This window comes from Dasypus novemcinctus, chromosome X (assembly GCF_030445035.2).
Source record: "Dasypus novemcinctus isolate mDasNov1 chromosome X, mDasNov1.1.hap2, whole genome shotgun sequence".
In the NCBI taxonomy this organism is placed as follows: domain Eukaryota; kingdom Metazoa; phylum Chordata; class Mammalia; order Cingulata; family Dasypodidae; genus Dasypus; species Dasypus novemcinctus.
In genome coordinates this window covers 82464674-82482536 of record NC_080704.1, presented here as the reverse complement: position 1 = coordinate 82482536, position 17863 = coordinate 82464674, and the positions used below count along the sequence as shown (strand labels likewise).

Below are 17863 nucleotides of genomic sequence, written 5' to 3'. Positions count from 1 at the left end.
ACATTAGCTTTCTAACAAGGTGACATCTGTATTTACATTATGGTGCATACTTTAGGATACACAGTTCTTTACATTTTTAGTTATCCTATGTTTTACATTATGGTTTACATTATCAGTCTGTCATCTCCTATATGTTATGGTGTAATATTACATGTTTTATATCCATCCTTGTGTACTCTCAAGAAACTCCTCTCTTACCCCCCATTTACTTTGGTTCCACACATTTAACGTCCATTTTCCCTTCCACTCTTAACCTTATTTAAAGGTGAAATTCTGTCTTAAGGTGAAGTAAATAGTCTAAATGATTATAAAAGGTTACAGGAAGTTAAAGGTTATAGGAAGTTTGTAGAAGCATTTTCTAAACTGAGAGATTTCAATGTAAATGACTGATTCTTGAAAACCATTATTAATTAGAAATGTATGAGTTGATATTGATAAGAAAAAGTAACTTTACAGCAGAGAAATCTGTCAGATGCCACCTTAATCTTTTGTAATTGATACTAACTAGGATTTGATTAATTTGTTTGTCAAAGGGTGTACTGATGCAAAACTAATGTTTGATTTTTCTCTCTGTTAAAGTAACACAATTAACTTAAAATATTGGACTGCTCTGAGTGGAAGGATATAAAACACTTTTTGAGATAAATTATATAAAGGACAAGAAGTTTGTGCTTATCAGAATAACTTCTTGTACTTCATGTCGAACTTACCATATCCTTAATGGTTAAATATAAGAGCCATTATTATTTTGGAAGTTAAGTCTTTTCCTTAGTATTTTACTATTTTATTTGTCACTTTTTAAAAGAGGCTTATTTAAACATAATGTTCAAACCTGACAACTTTTTAAATTCTAACAAAAACCTTAAGGATATCTTTAATTTCAAACTGTTGCAAAGAAAATATATACATTTATGAAATATTGAAGACCAATCAGATTACTAATAGACACTTATTCTGACTTTTTATAGAGGAAGCAATGTTAAAGTGAGAACAAAACTCAGGTCATCCCTGAAATTAACATTTTCAAAATGTTTGAATTGGAAAAATATATTTCCCATTGCAAATTTAAAACTATTGGGAAAATAGTTTTTCTGTACTACTGAAGTTGATTCATGAATACTGTGTACCTTACAGTGAACAGTGTGGAAGTTCACCTTCCAATCTGAAATAAAATGTTGTAGAATTTGAGAGAGGTTCAATTATTTGCGTATAGAAAGGCCAGGACTCAGGAATGATTTTGAGAAGGAAAAATGATTTATTGATGGCCGGCCAGACTCAGGAGCTTTCTGTTTCAAACCCGAGTCCTGAACAAGATTTTTGTGTTCCTTGTACACAGAGAGGAAAGGCCAAATGATCCTTTTGTTTCAGTTCTCAATTGGCTTGAAATAGCATATCTCTTCCACATCCTAGATAAGCTTTTAGCACATTTGGTTTGCATTTTCCCTGAATATTTAAAGTTTATAGAGTTTGCATTGATAAACTGTTTCCTGGGACTGGAGTCATTGCCATGGTCACCAAGGGCAGGACTGCAACCTCTTACCATCCCACACCCACAAGTCACAGACAGCTTAGGTTATCTCTTAAGAGACAAAAAGCCTCCCACCCATAGCCCACATCAAAAATACTTTCAAGAACCTAAAAAATAGCTAGTTTCATTTAATATGTGATGAATTAAATGTGAAGTACTTGGGGTATTGTAAAATTGAAAGAATTTTCTAATATTCTGTTGGCTATAGCTGTATAAGTAAAATGTTATTTATATGTTATTTATATATTTAGAGATTGTCTAAAATTCTTAAAGACTTCATGTTCTCACTATCCATATTCTATCCTAATAATGATCTACATGATGATATTGTTGCTTGTAGTTTTAGTTATTCTTAGAAGAATATTACATGTATGAAAAAAGAAAAACACATTTCCTTCCTAGTTATACTGGTCACCAGACAGGGAGGGAGAGGGAAGAATAGGTGTAACATGGGGCATTTTTTTGGACACTGGAATTGTTCTGCATGATATTGCAATGATGAATACAGGGCATTATACATTTTGACAAAACCTATAAAATTGTGTGGTGCAAAGTATAAACCATAATGTAAACTCTAGACCATGGTTCATAAAAAAATTAAGTAATTAAAAATATCACATTAAAAAAAATCAAACAAAATTTCTATGGTCTATAGTTAAATGATCTCTAGAAACAGCTTTATTAAAAATACTCATAAGGCAATCAGGACTTAGATTGTAAGCTCTTGCAGCAATCATATTTATTCCTGGGCTCTGATCTCTAATTGTTATTTCTAAATCCTGAGATGCTTCACTCTTTGTGTACCTAATAGCTCCCTAGACCTTTCAGTCTCTGTATGACATCTGGAACACAGAGCTAAAGTTTGCCACCTCTAAGGTACTGAAGAAGTACAATTAATTCTAAAAGAGCACCCAAATTAATAAGCCAAAGAAAGAATTAATTAAATGTACAGACTAAGATGAATTGGAAAAAAAAGTAAAACAAAACAAGAAATAACCCCACAAAATATTATCAGTATTTTAAATGTATGGAGACTAAAGAGGAGGAATTTATTTTGTCAAGAAAATTTCTTACATGTCTGTGGAGCACTATCTAATTTAACCTGTCTGGTCAGTTTATTTGAACAGCCTAACTAACACAGATTCTAAAAAGGAAATGAGAGTGTGATGTTCTGTACAGAATTGTTGTAATGCCCTGAAGCATTTCAAAGTGTTTGGGACATAAGATAAAAAAGAATTTGCAAAGTCCTTTAAAGGACTGGAGGGAAAGCATGAAAATAGTAAACTATTTCACCTGGGGAACTCCTAGTATTCTCTCAAGCAATAGGGGCTCCCAATATACTGACTGTGTAGAACTCTGCAAGGTAAACCTGTGGAAATAAACTCTGAAATATATGAGCCATGCATAATAAAAGGAAACATGCTAGTAAGCTGAGATTTCAGTCTTGCAGCTTGCACTCATGATTGACTTCACTCATCACAAAGCTTAGCCTAACTGTAATTAATGCCTAAGAGTCACCTCCTGAGAGACTCTTTTTGTTACTAAAAAGTGGCCTGCATCTTTAAGCCAAACTCGACAAATAAGTTCAATACCTTCCACCCCTACATGAGACATGATAGTACTTCCAGGGATAAAGCTTTCCCTGGCAACATGAGCCATGACTTATAGAATTTCCTGGCAACATGGGACTTGACAACTAACTACCAGGGAGGAGAATCCCTGACAAAGGGGGATTAGAACACAAGAGGTGAAAGAAATAGAACAAAATAAAATTTTAATGGCTAAGAGAGTTCAGAGTCAAGAGGTTATTCTGGAGGTTATTCTTATACAATTTTCAGCCAGTAAAGTGCAAACTGTCACCCTAACAAATAATCCAGGCTCTATCTAAAATCTATAAAATTTTGTTCTACTCCTCATAAGGTTGATTTTAAGTGTGTGGAAATGGATAGAGTTCATGGTAACACATTATAGTGAGTAAAATTAACACTGGTAATTTATAACTGTGATTGTGGCTGAAACAGGTAGTCTAGGGAGGTTAATGTCTTAAACAGGTCTCAGGCAGATTTCATTAACTACCACAATAAACAAAGCCTAAACTGGAGACATCTGGACAACAGAAGCAAGACACACAGCAATACAAAATCAACACCCTTTTGGCAGGCCATATCTGGGAATATATGATAGTCTATTTCCCCCACATAACATACCTATACTCATTTATAAGTCCCCTTATCAATATTCTATTACTCCTTTTATTTGAATTTATAATTTTCAATATATCTGTTAAGCATATTTCACAGAGACTTAAATCTTTGGAAAACTAGTGGAAGATCAGACTACTCCTACTATCCAGTTCTTTGGGCTTAGCCTTGGACAACCAATGAAACAATGATGATGGACAGGTCCCATCTGCAAAATCAGGGAGTGTTTCCAGATGCAGACAAGATAATTCCTTCCATCTGCCATATGGTATCTGGTCACCTCTTAGCCTGGGGCTGTTGGAGCAGACTCAGGGCCAGGCCCCCAGGATTGGAGAATGAATGATGTGTGTGTGTAGCCATATAACAAAGTAGATTAGTTGCTATTATGGATGTTATCTTGTGTTGATGGAAAAATATTACCACTAACTATAGCCCATTTACATTTGGTGTCTCTTCCACACAACGAACTCAATTATTAACACCCTGTATTAGTAATATATATATTCATTATAGTTCATGAGAATATTCTCATAATTATTCTGTTGACCAATTTTTTTCTACCACAGGATTCACTGTGTTATAAAGGCCCATGCTTTGTAAAACCCATTCAAAGTGTACACTCAGTGGCTCTTAGTTCATCACAGAATTGTGCTGTCATCAAACAAGTCAATTTTAGAATGTTTTGCTTACCCCCAAATGCAAAGTCCCATATCCCCTTTTCCCCCATTCTTGTCCCTTTGAATTGATACACGAACTTTGTCATTACTGCAAAATATTACACTATTAATGATAATTATCATCCATAAGTTACATTAGTTGTCATTTTCCCATATATCATGATATTCCTTTTTTTAAACAAATCAGTTTTATTTTTACATATTAAAACACACTAGGGCAACATTAACACAATCATATTCCACAGAAGTGTGCACCAGGCACATCATTCCCCACATATCAACACATCAACACACTGCACCAGTGACCAACCCCTGCCATAGATGCCAAAAGCACACTCCCACAATTTTACTCTCAACAAAAGTTCCCAACCTCCTTAGAGTTCACCTGTTCCTTCCTTCAGTCCTCTTCCGTGGAGAGAATGACTACTTTCATACTTCTTAGGTTTTTTAGGGTAACATTTTGAATCCATTCCTATTACTTCTGTATATATTTTTCACATACTAGCTTTGTCAAATTGGTGTTTATACTTCATATATTAAGTGTATAACAATCATGTTTAATGGGACACACATCATTTCCATAGAACTCCATCATCACAGCTTTCTGCTTGTAAAAATATGTATTTATATAGTGTATTAAAAATACAATTAGCATAACTTTGTATCCATTTGCATTTTAGAACCTATGAGAATGAAACAAGAACCGCATATCTGAAAAGGGGTTTATATCCATGTTTTTAGATAACTATATGAGGTCATACAACTCATAAATAAAAAGAAAAGCAGCACAATTAGAAACTGGGCAAAAGACTTAAACAGAAATTTCTTCACAAGATGTACAAGTGGCCAAAAAGCACATGAAAAAATTTTCAACATTACTAGCTATGGCAGTTTGAGATTATGAATTCCAAAATGATATACTGAATATGTTTGTAAACTGGCCTGTTCCTCTGGGCATGATACCTGCATGATTGTATTAAATTTAGAGGTTTCACTTTTACTTTATTAAATCATGATTAGGGCTCTGATTCAACCATGTCATTACATTATGTAGGGTTGAGTCCCCACCCCCTTGGTGGGCTGATAAAACAGACTCTCACATGGAAGTAGATGCAAAGAGTTGAACACAGAGGAAGAGAGACAGCTCATTAGACATGGCAGAGGTCCTGGGAAGAGAGATGGGCCTGATAGTCTACAGCTGATCTTGTGAAGAGACCAGAGCAGCTGAGGCTAGAAAGAAACCATGGGGAGATAGATGAGCCTTATACCAGCCTATAGCTGAGATCAGAAGAAGCTGGGACCTCAGAGCCTTAAAAGGATGAAGGAAGGCTTAACCCTCACAGACATTGCCCACTATCTTGCTTCAATACATGGTGACAGTTTGATGAGGAAGTAACTTTGAGTGGCATGCTTTAGGGCCTTGTAACTGTAAGCTTCCACCACAAATAAATACCCTTTATAAAATCCAATAAATCAACGCCCCTTTAGCTAATACAGTATTTGTACCAGGAGAGTGGGGTGGTGTTTTTGCAATTACCAGAATGCTGGAATGGTTTTATAAATGGGTAAAGGGTATATTTTGGAGACATTGTGAGATGCTTGACGGAAAAGGCCTAGATTCCTTGAAGAGACTGTTGATAGGAATGTGGTCACTAAAGACACTTTTGATAAAGCCTTAGAAGTAAATGATGAAACTATTATTGGAAACTGGGGGAAAGGTGATCTGTGTTTTAAAGTTGCAGAGAACTTAGCAATATTGACTCCTGATGTTATATGGAAGGGAGAATTTGAAAATGGTGAACCTGGGCATTTAGCTGAAGAACTTTCCAAACTAAACTTGGAGAATGCAGCTTGGATTCTCCTGGTAGCTTATACCTAAAAGCTAGATGAGAAAGATAAGATGAGAACTGAATGGTTAGGTACAAAGAAACCAGAAACTAATTCTAGAAATTCCAAACCTCTGAGAATCAAGCCTCCAGATGATAGTGTCCTATTTGAGGGCTTAACTAAATGTGGAACTTATAAATCAGGACTGAAAATGCAGTTATCTAGGAAAGACTTGTGGAAAGTCTTACTGTCTGATGGCTTGGACCCCTGTTTTCCATATAGTAAACCAACAAACTTTTTGAGAGAGCTGTATGAACAAAACTACTATCAGCCTGGACTAAAAGGGACATGCAGGGGAGAGAAGGGAAGATGGCTTTAAGAGGAAAACCTTGGAAACTGAGGTCTGGAATTGAAACATCTTGCTTCAAAAGAAGGATTCCACCCATGTATATGGAGAGGATTTGAAGGGGGTGGATGTTCCAACATGCTGTTCAGAGAGAGTTTTGCCACTCTAGGCTACAAAGAGGGTGGAGCACATTCCCCAAGGGTTGGGAAAAGTAATGTCAGTACCTCATAGGTCTGAGAAGAGTGGGTCTCCCATGGATTAGGTAAGGTCAAGTTGCCAACTCATTGCTCTGAAAGGGTTGGACCTATAGGCCAGAGATTTGGTAGAATATTGCCTCCCCCTCACTGTATGAAGGGGGTTGAGACTCTACCTCAGAGATTAAGTGTGGCCATCACCCCAACATTCTTGAAAGGTGAGAAATGGAGCTCAGTCACCACCCAGATGCTTGATGAATGTGGAGCCAAGAAAATGGACATTGGGCAAGCATGTGGAAAGGGTGTATTCATTAGGCTCCAGAGAGAAGAAACCATCATCTTAAGAACGACTTTCCATCTTTGAAATCTAATGAAGTATGCCCTGCCGGTTTTCAGAACTGAGAGGGACCAGTGACTCATGTTTCCCTCCAAAATTCTCATTACAATAATGCAAATGTTTATCCTTTGTCTCTCCCTTTGTATATTGGAAGCAGATAAATTGTTTTGTAAATTTCAGAGGTCTACAGCCAGGTGCAACCTTGCCTCAAAACAAACTGTATTCTATAAACTGATTTTGATGTAATTTTGTACATAACATTGTTACTGATTTAAGTTTTTTTTTAATATTGTAATTTCTGTTTTGGAATTCAGAGGGTGGAGTGTGGTAGTTTGATATTATTTATGAATTCCAAATATATGTATTGATTATGCTTGTAAACAGTTCTGTTCCTCTGGGCATGATCCCCTTTGATTGTACTACATACAGAGGTTTCACTTTTATTTTTTATATCAAGATTAGGGCTTTGATTTGACCATGTCATTACAGAATGCAGGGTTGAGTTTCATCCCCCTTGGTGGGTTGATATAACAGACTCTCACACAAGAGAAAGCTCATTAGACACAGCAGAGTCCTGGGAAGATAGATGAGCCTGAGAGTCTACAGCTGACCTTCTGAAGAGAACAGGGCAGGGAAGGCTGGAAAGAAACAAGCCCTGGGGAGACAGATGAACCTTATGCCAACCTACAGCTAACATGAGAGGCTGGGACCAGGGAGCCTTAAGAGGAAGAAGGAAGCCAGAACCCTCACAGACATCACCTGCCATATTGCCTCAACACATGACAAAAGAGTTTGGTCTGAAAGTAAATTTGAATTGGATTCTTTAGGACCTTATAATTGCAAGCTTCCACCCCAAGTAAATACCCTTTATAAAAGCCAACAAATTTCTTGTACTTTACATCAGCACCCCTTTGCCTGCCTAATACATGATTAGGGAAATACAGCTGAAAACTATAATGAGATACCATTTCACTCTATATAGAATGGTCTGTATGAAAAAAAAAAACAAGCAGATAACTACAACTGCTAGAGCGGATGTGAAGAAATAAGGACACTTCTACACTGTTGGTGGGACTGTAGAATGGTACAGCCTCTGTGGAACTGAGTTTGGTGGTACCTCAAGAAACTGAATATAAAACTATCATGATCCAGCAATCCTGGTATAAGCAATATATTCAGAACTGAAAACAAGGACACAAACTGACATTTGCACGCCAACATTCATTAGCTTCATTATTCACAATTCCTAAAGTATGGAAATGCTCATCAACTGATGAATGGCTAAATAAAATATATGTACATACAATGGAATACTACTCAGCTGTGAGAAGGAATGAAATTGGGATGTATATGATAATATGGATGAAACTTGAGGATATTATGTTGGGTAAAATAAGCCAGACATGGAAGGACAAATGCAGCATGGCAATATGAACTATATGCAATGAGTAAATCCACAGAACTAAACTCCACAGTGTAGTTTACTTGGAAATAGAATGTTGGTTGCAATGTATATAGAATTTTTAATAAGGCTTATTGTAAAAGTATGCAAAGAATAGCATAGATGAGAACACATTATAGTGAGTATAATAAACACTGCTTATTTATAAATGAGATGGTGGCTGAAAGGGTTAGTTGTCAGTATAAATGTAAATGGAAAGGAAAGGAAAGAACAATCTAGGGTACCTATAACAGGGATTCTGATGGGGATGAAGATTGTGATTAATAGTATGAATATAGGGAAGTAGATGTGGCTAAACTGATAGAGTGTCTGCCTACCATGTGTGAGGTCCAGGGTTCAGTACCCAGGGCCTCCTGGCTCATGTGGTGAGCTGGCCCATGCACAGTGCTGATGCACACAAGGAGTGCTGTGCCATGCATGAGTGCCCCCTGTGTAGGGGTGCCCCATGCACAAGGAGTGTGCCCCACAAGGAGAGCCACCCCACATGAAGATAGCACAGCCCACTCAGAAGTGGCATTGCACACATGGAGAGCTGACGCAGCAGGATGATGGAACAAAGAGATACAGATTTCTGGTGCCACTGACAAGAATGCAAGCAGACACAGAAGAACACAGCAAATGGACACACAGAGTGGACAATGGGAGGGAGAGGGGGGAAATAAACATAAAATAAATCTTTAAAAATAAAAATAGTATAATTTAAGAATGTTCTATGCAAAATGGATGTGGCTCAACCAGCTGAACTCCCATCTACCATATAGGGGGTCCAGGGTTCAATGCCCAGGGCCTCCTGGTGAGGGCAAGCTGGCCCACACAGTGAGCTGGCCCACTTGGAGTGCCAACCCATGTAGGAATGCAGCCCAACACAGGAATGCTTCCCTGTGTGGGAATGCTGCCTTGTATGGGAAAGCTGCCTTTTGCAGGAGTGCCAGATGATGCAGAGAGATGGTGCAGCAAGATGCAACAAGAGACACAGAGAGGAAATAAGAATACATAGCAGAACAAGGGAGCTGAGGTGGTGCAAAAGAGTAATTGCCTCTCTCCCACTCCAGAAGGTCTCTGGATCAGTTCCTGGAGCCACCTAATGAGAATAAAAGCAGACACAGAACACATGGTGAATGGACACAGAGCAGACAACAGGAGGAATGGGGGGTGGGGGGGAGAGAGAAATAAAATAAATCTTAAAGTGTTCTGTTACAAAATGCTAAGATATGGTGATTAAAGGAAAATTACAACTAATGTAACTTCTGGATGATAGTTAATGATATTGTAATATTTCTACAGCAATGGCAAATAAGATATATCAATTTTAAGAGACAGCAATCATGGGGTGTAAGCATTGTGGGATATTTCCTTTTGTAGAAATGAAAATGTTCTAAAATTGAGGTGATGACAGCAAAATTCTTTGATGAAAATGAGAGCCCCTGAGTGTCCACTTTGAATGGATTGTACAAAACATGGGGCTGTATAACTAAGGGAATCCAGTGATGGAAGATGGACTGTAGTTAAAAGAATATGAGAATGTTCTCTCATGAAGTATAACAAATGTATAATACTAATACAGGGTGTTAATAATTGGGTGGGAAGGAGTAAAAATACAGCAAACATAAGATATGGACTATAGCTAGTAGCAATATTTTCATGATGTTATTTCATACTTGTAACAGATGTTTCACAACAATGCAAGGTATTGGTGGTGGGGTGATGTATGGCAGCCTTTCAAATTCTTCATGCTCACCCAGTGTCTTCTTAACATACTTTAGCTCCATGTCTGTATTTTTTTTTATGTGCATGTGTTTTCTAATCTTACGATTTTTACTATATTTATGGTTTACGCATGCTCCTGTCAGAATGATATAGTTCAATGAAATTTTATTGAAAAAAAAAAAAGAATGAAAAATTGTGGAGTTGCATACCAAAAAAATACAATCACATTTGCCTATTTATTACCTCATATGATTACCCTTAGTGGATTGTAGGGTGGCACCGTAGCGCAGCGACAGCAAGGGTCGGCTCGTCTCCAGGCGCCGGTGCGAGTCGGACCCGGGTGGCGGGAACGGGAGTTAAGGCCCTCCGCTTGGGGTTCGGGTGTACTGCCCGCCCCTCTGCCCAGCTGCACCCGCTTCCCTCTCGGTGGCCTAACCCCGCCTCTCCCCCGAGGGCCACCGCCGTGCCATGACAGCCCCGCCTCGCTGCTGCCGAGAACCCTGGCTACCCCGTCTTCTGCCCGCAACCAGAGATGCACCCCTGCACGAACCTATCAGCCGTCTGCCGCCCCCTGGCCACGCCCCCTGCCACTCCCCCATCTTCACCCTATATTAACCGCTGTACTTCCTGAATAAATCAGACTTGCGCACAGATCCTGGTCTCCTCGGTAGTCTTCTTCCTACCGCGCGTCCTCCGCACCTTGCCGGCCCCGGAGCGCCTTCTCGGAAGGCCCCTCCGTGTGTTGCAGCCCTCCGCCCGAGCCCACACTGCCCCTGCAGCAGCCCTCCGGGCGAGCCCACACTGTGACATTTGGCGCCCAACGTGGGGGCAACAACTTCCCGGCCGGACCCCCACCCGCCTCGCCCGCAAGGTAAGGACCCCCGTCTTCGCTAGGCCCCGCTGTCGGCGCCATGGGCGGCCGTCTTTCCTCCCACCAGGTGCCTCAGGTTAGGGCCCTTGCCGGCCTTTTAGACACCAATCATATGAATGTCTCAGTAAAGCAGCTCCAAACGTACTGGGACCTTTTGCTGCCTTTCAACCCCTGGCTCTCCACTTGCCAGCTGTGGGACCCGGACACGTACACTAACCTCATTGACCGCGTCACGGCGGCTATGGAGTATGAGAACAAGCATTTTCCCCCCAGCCTTCTCCCCACGCTCATCACCATTCGCTCATGCCTCCAGGGCACCCCCGTCAATCGGGACGCTTTCCACTGCACCTGCGGTAAGAGCAAGGGAGAGGGGTCTCAGTCAGACAGTGATTCTGACACCGAGTCCTTGTCCAGCCGCCTCAACAACGCCCTGGACTCTTGCCCGCCCAAACCGAACGTGCCTACCTCGCCCCAAGATGGCGAACTTCTGCCTTCTTCTTGGGAGGATAAAGGGAAGTCCCTCCCCCTATACCCACCCCCTCTGGCCACAGCACCATCTTGGCCCCCGCTGGAAGAGGAGTGGCCGCCATCTTACAAGCTGCCTACCCCCTGGGGCAGTCCACCATCTTGTGAGGTGCCGCCATCTTGGGACGAGCCACGTTCTCGCCCCACCCCCTGGGCACCCCCCGCCACGGATCCCTCATCCGCCAGAGGGCCCATGGGTACTTGGCCCCCACGGGCAGAGGACCCCAGGCATCAGATGCCGCTCTTATACCCGCTGAATGCCGCCCCCTCGCGGCACCGTCCGCAGGATTGGTACCCCTTTACAGCCGACGAAATAAAAAACCTCCGCAAGGCTGTTAAAGAGGACGGCCTCAGTAGCCCGTACGCCCAACATTTGCTTGAGGAGCTTAGCACTCAGCTTGCGGTTCCGTATGACTGGGTTTCCCTCACTCGGGCCATTCTAACCCCCGGCCAATTCATCGACTGGCGTGCTCACTTTACATCAGAGGCAGAAAAGCAGGTGGCACACAACGCCCGTGTCGGGGCTTGCCATCCCCCAGATCCTTACACAGGCACGGGCCAATTCGCCAATCCGGCCCAATATCACAACGTCCCCCCCCGAGTTCTGGCTCCAACTTCGCGAGCTGGCTTTCCGCGCTTTCCGCAGCTGCTCCGCCACCAGACCTGAGCCACTTGCCAAGCTAGTCCAATGAAAAGACAAAGACTTCGCCGACTTCGTATCCCGGGTTTAGGAGGCCTGCAAGCGCAAGGTCCCTGGCGAGCGTGTGCAACAAGCCCTCGCCCGGGAACTCATTCTGGAAGGGGCCACCAATGCCTGCCGACAAGCCATCCTACCAATGAAGGAAAGGGGAGTACACGACTGGATCCTGGCCTGCTCCCACATAGACCCACAGGCCACCGCGCTGGCTCAGGCCATAGCCACGGCCATGTCCCTCTCCTCCGACTGCTTCAAATGCGGAGAAACTAGACATTTTGCCCGCGAATGCCCTCATGCCACCCGACCATGACCATCCACGAACAAGCCTCGAGACACCGGAGGAGCCAGACCACGCACGCCTCCCACCCCATGTCCCCACTTTGGCAAAGGATACCATTGGGCCCGTGACTGCCGCACTGCCAACAGCCAACGGCAGCCTTTAAATGCGAGAGGGGCAGGCCTCAGCCCCGCCAGCAAGAGGCCGCTCACCCACGCCACCACCCCCTGCCGTAATGTGGACCGTTCCACTGGGACCCAAGAAACCAATAATGGAGTTAGAGGTTGAAGGCCAATGGTTCGAGGGAATCCTTGACACCGGGGCAGAAATATCCTGCTTCCCAGAAACAGCTGCACACAACTGGGGTGTGCTCCCCGGCCCCCACGTCATTGGAGCCACCAGAACAGCTCCCTCATTCCAAACCAGCTGAGATCTTATTTGGAAGGACAAGGAAGGCCGCCAAGGCACCTTCCGCCCCCTTGTCCTGCCCGGCATCGACAATATCCTCTGGGGCTGGAATGTCCTCTTGAACTGCGGAGCCATTCTATCCACGGCTCCCCCCAATGATATACGCCACTGCTCGCATTACACCTCCAGCACCCACTCCTCTTGAATGGGATACCGAGGAGCCCATTTGGGTGGAGCAGTGGCCCATCTCATCCCAGAAACTGTTAGTTCTCCGAGCTCTTGTCTATGACCAGCTCGATGCAGGACACATTGAGCCATCCACCAGTCCGTACAACTCACCCGTCTTCATCATTCAGAAGAAGTCAGGCAAGTACCGGCTCCTCCATGATCTGCGTGAGATCAACAAGCACATCTGCCCAATGGGCTCCCCCCAAATGGGGTGCCCCCACCCCACGGCTATACCTAGACACTGGTGCGCCGCCACCATCGACATCAAGGACTGTTTCTTCTCCATTCCACTGCACCCAAAAGACCGTCCAAAATTCGCCTTCACGCTCCCGTGCACCAATCACCAAGAAGTAGCTGAGTGTTACCAATGGCGCGTCGCCCCGCAAGGAATGCGAAACAGCCCGGCCATCTGCCAGCTTTATGTCAATAAGGCAATTCAGCCATTAAAGAACTTTGCATACATTGTTCATTACATGGACGACCTTCTCGTGGCGCATGAAACCCCCGGAGGCCTCCAAGCCATCGTCACGGCATTACTGCGCCATCTCAACGACCTTGGCCTACAAGTCCAACCAGATAAGGTACGCATGGAGCTCCCCTTCACCTTTCTAGGCTTCAACATCCACAACACCATCACGCCTGCGGCCCCCCAACTGGCCATTCCGCAGAAGCTATCTCTGACAGAGCTACAGCAAATCTGTGGGCACATCAATTGGCTCCGTTCGGCTCTCCCGATCACCACTGCTCAACTACAACCCCTCTTCGCCCTCCTGCAAACTGACCAAGACCCTCCGCAGGCCGTAACAAAGAAAATCGCTATTACCTCGGCTGCGCAGGAGGCCATCCGAGCTGTCAATGATGTCCTGCGAGAATGCCAACTGCAGCGTCACGACCCCAACCGAGCCATCTTGGCGCTGATCCTGCCTACCACGGGTACGCCCACCGGGCTCCTCTGGCAGAAGGGGCCCCTTCTCTGGCTCCATACCGCCAAAAGCAAGCTCAGAAAAATCGGCCCCCAAGTCACCCTCTGGATCTCCTTGGCCATTGACCTCGTCCAGCAATGCACCCACACATATGGTACTCCCCCTGACACCATTGTGTGGCCGCTTGATGCCAAGAAAACCACCGCGCTGCTTCTGTCCAGTCCAGACATGCAAGCCCTTGCGGAACTCTTCCATGGCGAATTTGACAACCACTACCCCAGCCATCGGCTGCTTCAGGGCATCTCCCAGTTATCCTTCATCCCTCCGCCGCACCACCCCTTCCCGTCTCGCCGCCCCTACCCACATGCCACCACCGCCTTCACTGACGCCTCCAAGCACAAGTTCGCAGCTGTCATCTACTCGCCTGGTATGTCAGAGCCTCAAATACTCATCCACATCAACGTGAACTCTGTCCAGGTAGGAGAGCTCCAAGCCGTCGTCCTAGCTCTCCGCGCCTGTCCCAACAGACCCCTCAACATCTTCACCGACAGCCTGTACACCTTGCAAGTCTGCCAAGTCTTGGCTTTCACCACGTTTTTTCCTGCCAAAAGGCCTATCGACCAAGCACTCCTAACTCTCCAGAGTATCTTGGAAAACCGCACGGCGCCCTGGTACATCGCCCATGTGAGGAGCCATTCTGGCCTTCCTGGACCTATCGCCGCCGGCAATAGCCTCGCCGATCAAGCTGTCCAAGCCCTCCCAGCCTCAGTAGAGCGCTCGGGAGGCCGACCGCCCACCCCTCCACCTCGCGACCTCCTCAACCAAGCCAAGCTACTCCACTCTCGATTTCACTTCTCTGCCAGGAGCCTTCACAAGTTGTTCCCGGAACTTTCCACCCAGGCCTGCAAGCACATGGTCAGATGCTGCCGAACCTGTGCACCCCTTCTGCCCTTTGGGCCGCTACAGCCGCAAGGAGTTAATCCGCACGGGCTACGCCCCAATGCCCGATGGCAAATGGATGTCACCCACGTGCCCCAGTTCGGCAGGCTCAAGTATCTCCATGTGGCCATCGACACCTTCTCCCACCTGTGCTATGCCGTTCCCCTCCCAGGAAAAACAGCCAAGCACTGCATTCAGGCCCTCAGACAAGCCATCCTCTTCATGGGAGTCCCATGGGACCTGAAAACCGACAATGGACCAGCATATCGCAGCGCTTCCTTCGCCGCGTTCCTGAGGCTATACAACATCACTCATCACTTTGGAATTCCGTTCAACCCCCAAGGTCAAGGCATGGTTGAACGCACTCATCTCTTCCTCAAGCATCTTATTCAAAAGGAAAGGAGCAACCATCCCCGCCACACACCTGGAGAAATTGTCACCTCTGCCTTAATCCACCACAACCTCCTCTGCTTTGATGAGGATGGCCTTTCCCCAGTACATGCTCATTGGGGCCCGTCCTACTGGCCCACACAGGCCCCCCTTGTTCAGTGGAAAGACCCCAAGACTAACATCTGGTCAGGGCCTGCCCCCCTCCTTGCCCAGGGAAGGGGTTTTGCTTGTGTCTTTCCAGATGACGCCGCCCAGCCCATCTGGATCCCAGGACGCCTCATCCGGCCCGCCACCGCTGAACCGCCGGACCCAGAGAGAGAAACGTCGCCAGTGACACCTCGCCCCTCGGATGGCCATGATGACCCTGAATGCCGAGCCCGACCCTCTCCGCCAAGAAGTTCTGCAGCTACTCCACCTAGCCCAAGCTGAAAGGGCCTGGCGGCCGCCGCCACCCACCTTCACCCCCCCCAAGACAGGCTTCTTGAACGCCCTGCCTGGCGAGGCCCCCCCCAACAAAATGAGCGCTGGCCCTTCCTCTTCCACCTTCTTCGGCGCTTAATAAAAGGGGGAAATGTAGGGTGGCACCGTGTGGGAGTGCAGCGACAGCAAGGGTCAGCTCGTCTCCAGGCGCCTGTGCGAGTTGGACCCGGGTGGCGGGAACGGGTGTTAAGGCCCTCCGCTTGGGGTTTGGGTGTACTGCCCACCCCTCTGCCCAGCTGCACCCGCTTCCCCCTCGGTGGCCTAACCCCGCCTCTCCCCGAGGGCCACCGCCGCGCCATGACAGCCCCGCCTCGCTGCCGCCGAGAACCCTGACTACCCCGTCTTCTGCCCCCCACCAGTGATGCACCCCTGCACGAACCTATCAGCTGTCTGCCATCCCCCGGCCATGCCCCCTGCCCCTCCCCCATCTCGCCCTATATTAACTGCTGTACTTCCTGAATAAATCAGACTTGCACACAGATCCTGGTCTCCTCGGTAGTCTTCTTCCTACCGCGCGTCCTCCGCACCTTGCCGGCCCTGGAGCACCTTCTCGGAAGGCCCCTCCATGTGTTGCAGCCCTCTGCCCGAGCCCACACCGCCCCTGCAGCGGCCCTCTGGGCGAGCCCACACTGCGACAGTGGATGTCTTTATTGTTTTATACCTCTTCAATTGATTGTGCAGCATCCATGGCTTTCATTATGAACTCCTTTACCCTAACTTGTAAGAAAGGTCTAGTGGTTGGATGGAAATTATTTTCTTTCAGCATTTTAAATATTTTATTCTGTGGATTTCTTGCCATGGTTTTTGAGAATTGACAATCTTAAAAGGGTTTCCATGTACATGACACATTGTTTCACTCTTGCAGAGTTCAGGATTCTCCTTTACTGTGGTATTCCAGAGTTTAATTGGTTCTTTTTAAAATTTTTATTTTATTTAAAAAAAGACAAATATTTCATAAAAATTAATAACTTTTGTGCATTAAAGGAAATTATTAAGAAATTGAAGACAATGTACAGAATGAGAGAAAATAGTTTCAAACCATATATTAGACAAGGGTTTAATTTTTAGTTTCCAGAATATATTAAGAACTTTTACAATGCAAGAACAAAAAGACAAACATCATTAACCATTAGAGAAATGTCAAAAAAAATAAACAATGAGATACCACTTCACACCTACAAGAATGGCCACTGAGAATTAAGAAAAATGAGGTGTGACACACTGATTGTAAGATATTAGGATTTCAGAGTTGATAAATGTAAGGAAATACCCCACTTTCTTAAAATCACTAAAATACTGATGCTAATATTTAATGAGACTTTGGTCTTTGCCAAGATCTCTCCTAAAATTAGTTAAGGATTAATCATTTAATTCTTGTAATAACTCTGTTAGTTTATTATTCATCTCATTTCACAGAAGTTAGTAAATTTTACATAATATAAAGCTGAATGTAGATTTTCTAGCTATAAACAATTTTTTTAAACAAATCAATTTTTATTTTTTATTTTAAAGATTTTTTAAAATTTTTATTTATACCCCTCCCTTGTGGCTTGCTTGCTGTGTGCTCTCTGTGTCAATTCACTGCGTGTTCTTCTGCTTATCTGCTTGCCTCCCTTTGTTGCATCATCTTGCTGTGCCAGCTTTCCATGGGTGCTGGCCGTCAGCTCTCTGCGGGCCAGCTTGCCTTGACAAGGAGGCCCTGGAGGTGAAACCAGGGCCTCCATATGGTAGACAGGAACCCAATTGATGAGCCACAGCTGCTTCCCCAATTTTATTGATACATATTAATTAAGCACACAATCCATCCAATGTTTACAATCAGTGGTATTTATCACTAAGTTGTGCA

At 44.7% G+C, this 17863-nt stretch overlaps 1 long non-coding RNA gene across 2 annotated transcripts in view; it reads right to left on the bottom strand.

Annotated features, from left to right (window-relative positions):
* The window catches only part of LOC139438028 (uncharacterized), a 225086-nt gene that overhangs the window by 67490 nt on the left and 139733 nt on the right, over positions 1 to 17863 (bottom strand). For both annotated transcript variants that reach the window (XR_011647891.1, XR_011647890.1), the window contains exon 2: positions 11368 to 11498. This is a non-coding gene — a long non-coding RNA (uncharacterized lncRNA). The remainder of the gene's footprint in view (positions 1 to 11367; positions 11499 to 17863) is intronic.